Source organism: Dendropsophus ebraccatus, chromosome 1, assembly GCF_027789765.1.
Source record: "Dendropsophus ebraccatus isolate aDenEbr1 chromosome 1, aDenEbr1.pat, whole genome shotgun sequence".
Taxonomy (NCBI): domain Eukaryota; kingdom Metazoa; phylum Chordata; class Amphibia; order Anura; family Hylidae; genus Dendropsophus; species Dendropsophus ebraccatus.
This window is the reverse complement of record NC_091454.1, coordinates 141847490-141853489: the sequence shown is the minus strand read 5'-3', so window position 1 is coordinate 141853489 and position 6000 is coordinate 141847490.

The following is a 6000-nucleotide window of genomic DNA, read 5'->3' as shown; positions in this document are numbered from 1 at the left end:
GTGGGAACTGCTCTAGGTAGTGTGGTAAGCTTAGGAAGTTGCTAGAAGGGGGTGTGGTTATGCAGATAGGCCCCCTATATAAGGCTAGCTGTTGCAGTGTTTAGCTGAGACAAGTTGAGACAGGAGACAAGTTGAGACAGGAGACAAGTTGAGACAGGAGACAAGCTGAGACAGGAGACAAGCTGAGACAGGAGACAAGCTGAGACAGGAGACAAGCTGAGACAGGAGACAAGCTGAGACAGGAGACAAGTGACCAGCTGTAGAGGGGATAACATCACCTCAGGAGACCACCACAGAGAGAAAAGCTGCTGAGGGGAACAAGGAGAAAGATCTTACACAGAGCAGCAAGAGAACAAACAGCTGGAGGTGAGAGAAAGAGAGACCTTGAGAGACAGTTTGTCAGGTGCACCCTCAGGAAAGGGGCAGCACATATACAGTCAGTGGGAATCCTAAAGACAGACACCCAGTGGAGAGACTTGGCTGTAGGAGGGAGCCGAGTTAACTTAGCCTCGGCACCCATCTTCCTGACATTCGGGGGGTAGGATTGACTAGGACCCCTGGATCCTCTGGGAACCGAAAGTTGTGGCCTAAGGCCCGGCCCAGTAACTTTGCAGGAAGCTCCCTGGCAGACAGGGAGGGGAGAAGCAGACTCAAGCACCATTGGGAGAAGTCCACAGGATCATAGTGCTCACCAGCGTCCCACACGTACTGGCAGACCAGGACCTAAGGCAGGTCGTCTCTCTTCACACCACCAGGCTCTCATCAGTACAGTAACCCAGTCAAAGCCGCCAGTATTCACCACTGTATGCTAAAGGACTGTATAACACCTGCAAGTCTTACAGTAAAGGAGTTGTTGTTACACTGCCTCCCTCCTTGTCTCCCTGTTGTCTGGTCCACCTGCACCACACCACCATCAAGGGCCATATTACCAGGCAGCAGTATTTTGGGGTTGGCCCCGGGGGAACTACAGGTCCACACCACCGACCACCTTACACACGGGTGCAGCCCCCCTACAGAAACCGCTGCAGCAGCCACAGAAGAGAGAGTGATACCAGGGAAGCGCCAGAGAGTCCCCCTGTACCTGCAGAAGCCCTCGTGCCCACCTGTGACCGTGACAAAGTTCCAGCCATCCTGCAGGTATAGCACACTCTCCCCCTGCAGCCCTCAGTGCATCCCCTCACAGAGGAGCTCAGCGCCACGCTACCAGGAGAGACTACCAACACCATCATCCTCTCCTCACTCCCCCCACTCTCTTCCCATTACCCCGGCTCGCTGCATGTTTCTTATTGGCGTCACGAACAGGATAGGCTGTGTGCCTGTCACAAAGTACCGACACCTCAGCTGTGAGAAAAACTGCCCTCAAGTGTGTGCTAACCGCAAAAGAGGGGGAACACTGTACCCACAGAGACTTTAACTGTATGCTGCTTGTGAGAAAAGACTGCTAAAGTGTTTCTGCTACTGTTTTACTGAACTGTTTCGCCTGAGAGAAACTTTGCTTAAAAGAGGGGGAAGATGGAACCCATTTCCCTGTGTGTGGATTTGCAGATGTTCAGCATGGACCTTGCTTTATTGAAAGAGACTTTACAAGCCACCATGTTTGTTTCACTGTGCCACCTTTACTGTGCTCTCAGAGACTTTGCCACTATCCTAAAGAAGAAGGATTTGTTTGCTGCGTCACAGTCGCAGTGCACCGCCCCTCAAGGGGTTAACTACAGCTCCGCTGAAGCGCGGGAAAGAGTATGTCCCGCCTTACCTCAGAGCAGCTACGCAGCACCACAACAGCAACGGTCGCCCGCCAAGTCTCCTAGAGGTCTGCACAGACAGCGCTTCCGGAGTCCACTGTGTGCCGCCATCTTGGGTGAGTCCCAGCCTCATAGGAAAAAGAGCGCCTCCGTCCCACACAGGAAGTGGGCGGAGTCTGGACCGCCCGGAAGAGGAGGGGGTTCAGTAGCGAGCAGCATGGCGAGCAAGCAACAACCCGAGACCGGAGTTCCCGCATCCGCCATGTCCGCCAACCTGGACGGCATGCCTGAGCCGCAGCCTGCCCCTCACTCCTCGGAGCAGGTCTGCATTAGTATGCCTCCGGATGCAGCGCTCGAGACAACAGACCCAGATGAGGCAGGGGCGCTAGAGGCTCCACAGTGCCAAGTTCCCGTCATCCCCTGGGAAGAAGGGGCCGCGATACAACCCCGGTTGATGGACGGTCGGCCACCGAGCCCGGAGGAATCTGTGATCCCCAAATGGTGCTTTGGGGACGAAGGCTGCCTGCAGCAGATCCTCACACAGATCCGGGAAGTCAACACAGTCCAGGGGACCCAGCCCCGACAGCGGCCAAGCACCGACACCGACCAAAAGTATCGGCAGTTTTACCAGGAGAGGATGGACCGAGAGCGGGAGATCCGCCAGAGGCTGAAGGAGCCCACCGAGAAGGACGCACGCCCCTTACGGCTGCAAGGGACTGTCCGTGAGTTCAGCCGGGACCGGGGGTATGGGTTTATTGAGGACAACCACGGGCCCAAGTGGTATTTTGTAAACCGGGCTTCGGTGAAACGCCCTGACCTGCCGGAACACTTGCACTCCCTGTTCCCAGGAGAACAGGTGGAGTTTACCCCCATGCTGGGACCCCGAGGGTGGTGGGCAGCGGGTGTCACCAGGGTACCGCCCCCACCTTATAGCGGCCTAGATGAGGACTGGTCAGAAGACCCCCACAGACCCTCCGTAGCCCTCCGAGAGACCCCAGAGGGCCTACGTCTGTTGCCGCTACTGCCCCCAGACTCTGATGGGAGTGCACCCAGCTCCAAAATGGCTGAACCAGCGCCTTCTCCCCCTTCAGCCCCATCAGTAGCTGCAGAAGCGGCTCCGCCTGCCCCGGTCCCTACTGTCCCAGCTCCAGCGGTACCCACCGTCACCCTAGAGGTACCACCTACGCAAGTAGAGGCCACCCTGGTGGTTGCAAAGCCTGTGACCACCGCAACCTGGTCCACAAGCCCTCCGGGTGTCCGGGACGTCGCCACCACCACCATTGTGGAGGCGAATGCCACTTGGCATATGCACTTAGCGCCAGGAGTGAAGGTGCTCAGCGGTCCCAGCACTTCCACCGGAGAGGAGAAAGCAGTGCCTGCAGGGGTCTCGGCCGAGTCCTCCACCCACACACCATCAGGAGTAGCAGCAGCACAGCTACCAGCGTTTCCGCCACTCCCACCAGGTGAAGAGCGACCACCCTTATCCAGCGCTAAGGGCAGAGCCGCCATCTTGGCTCTCTACAAGTTGCAGCAGCGCTGACTTTGACTGAGGTACTTTTACCCACTGTTGGCAGGAATGCCCTAGTTACCTCAGGAACTACTACAAGTTAACTGTTTATTGCAACGTTTAAGAACTGTGCCTGGCATCTGCCATGATCCAAAGTATACTTTTATAAAGTTTTATGTGTGCTGCAACGTTTTCTTATCCAAGTAAAAGTGCCTGGTCTTAGGACCATGAAAGTTTTGCACTAAAGTGCTATTGTTTGGGGGGTTATGTTTTTGTTGGGGTTTAGTGTGTTAAAAAGACACACATATGCCATGGACTGCCTTTTTTCCATGAAACTCTAATGGACTCTACCCAGGTCATGTGCCAAAGAGGTTTGTTTGCACTACTACACTGTTATTGCAGCCATGTGTATTGCTTATTCAAAAGGACCACTCTAATATGGACGCTGTGCTAAGTGCCAATAGAGAGACTTTAAGAGTTCCCTGTTGGGCAGGAGCCCACTATGTTTACAAAATTGTTTGCACTATATTTGCCTATGTGCCTAACCAAACTTTTACACTTTTATACAGGTATGGTGCCTTTTATTTGTGTTTCCAGCTTTCATCCTCGCCCCAGCCCGTCGCCGAGGCCGGCTTATTTTTAGAGGGGGAATTATGTAGTATACCAGAGCATGGTTCCTGTGGCTGGGCTGAGGATGGCACCTGTCAACAAGTGTTATTATATATTTTTAGGAGTTAACATGTTTTATGTGCAACTATTCTGTGTATTTCTCTGTACCAGTAACTGGCAGGCAGAGAATGGGTTACATGCTTACACTGCACACTACACAACAGCGACATCTACTGACCTTAGTGGGAACTGCTCTAGGTAGTGTGGTAAGCTTAGGAAGTTGCTAGAAGGGGGTGTGGTTATGCAGATAGGCCCCCTATATAAGGCTAGCTGTTGCAGTGTTTAGCTGAGACAAGTTGAGACAGGAGACAAGTTGAGACAGGAGACAAGCTGAGACAGGAGACAAGCTGAGACAGGAGACAAGCTGAGACAGGAGACAAGTGACCAGCTGTAGAGGGGATAACATCACCTCAGGAGACCACCACAGAGAGAAAAGCTGCTGAGGGGAACAAGGAGAAAGATCTTACACAGAGCAGCAAGAGAACAAACAGCTGGAGGTGAGAGAAAGAGAGACCTTGAGAGACAGTTTGTCAGGTGCACCCTCAGGAAAGGGGCAGCACATATACAGTCAGTGGGAATCCTAAAGACAGACACCCAGTGGAGAGACTTGGCTGTAGGAGGGAGCCGAGTTAACTTAGCCTCGGCACCCATCTTCCTGACATTCGGGGGGTAGGATTGACTAGGACCCCTGGATCCTCTGGGAACCGAAAGTTGTGGCCTAAGGCCCGGCCCAGTAACTTTGCAGGAAGCTCCCTGGCAGACAGGGAGGGGAGAAGCAGACTCAAGCACCATTGGGAGAAGTCCACAGGATCATAGTGCTCACCAGCGTCCCACACGTACTGGCAGACCAGGACCTAAGGCAGGTCGTCTCTCTTCACACCACCAGGCTCTCATCAGTACAGTAACCCAGTCAAAGCCGCCAGTATTCACCACTGTATGCTAAAGGACTGTATAACACCTGCAAGTCTTACAGTAAAGGAGTTGTTGTTACACTGCCTCCCTCCTTGTCTCCCTGTTGTCTGGTCCACCTGCACCACACCACCATCAAGGGCCATATTACCAGGCAGCAGTATTTTGGGGTTGGCCCCGGGGGAACTACAAGTCCACACCACCGACCACCTTACACACGGGTGCAGCCCCCCTACAGAAACCGCTGCAGCAGCCACAGAAGAGAGAGAGATACCAGGGAAGCGCCAGAGAGTCCCCCTGTACCTGCAGAAGCCCTCGTGCCCACCTGTGACCGTGACAAGTTCCAGCCATCCTGCAGGTATAGCACACTCTCCCCCTGCAGCCCTCAGTGCATCCCCTCACAGAGGAGCTCAGCGCCACGCTACCAGGAGAGACTACCAACACCATCATCCTCTCCTCACTCCCCTCACTCTCTTCCCATTACCCCGGCTCGCTGCACACACATTACAATTGCTTCACATTGAACATTTACTTTATACTGGTGGAAATTAGGTTGAATAATTTTGCAGTGGAAAATTCATTTAACCTGCTATGACTATGTTCACAGATGTTCAACGGCAGTTCGATACGCAAAACCATGGCCATTGTTTGGTATACTTTGGCAGCTGTCATTGCAATGACAGCAATGCTGGCACATTTTTTACATTTATGTTTTCCATGGCAACAATTTAATGACAAACATTTTAATGGCCGCAGCAGACGTTTTTATATTGTGTGAACCAACGGCTGTTTTTTTCCATAGACTTCAATGTTAATCATTGAAGAATAAAAACGGTCATTATTCACAAAGGACGGATCCGCAGCAGATTTTACACTGCTCGTTTGCAGTGAAATCCACTGCGGATCCCTTCACTGTCAGGGTGCGTCCACACTACAGAATCTGGGCAGATAACCCACCGCAGATTCCGCCGCTCGCATCTACGCACGTGCCATCGACTCCATTCTTTGGTTGCGCGGATTGTGCCATCCGCCCAAAGAATTTATTTGTCAGTTTTTTCGAGCGAACGGTGGAATCCGCCTGTGCATAGAATTGAGTCTATGGCACAGGAAGAGATGCGCATGGGCAAGTGTCAGAATCCGCCCAGATTCCGTAGTGTGAATGCACCTTAACTT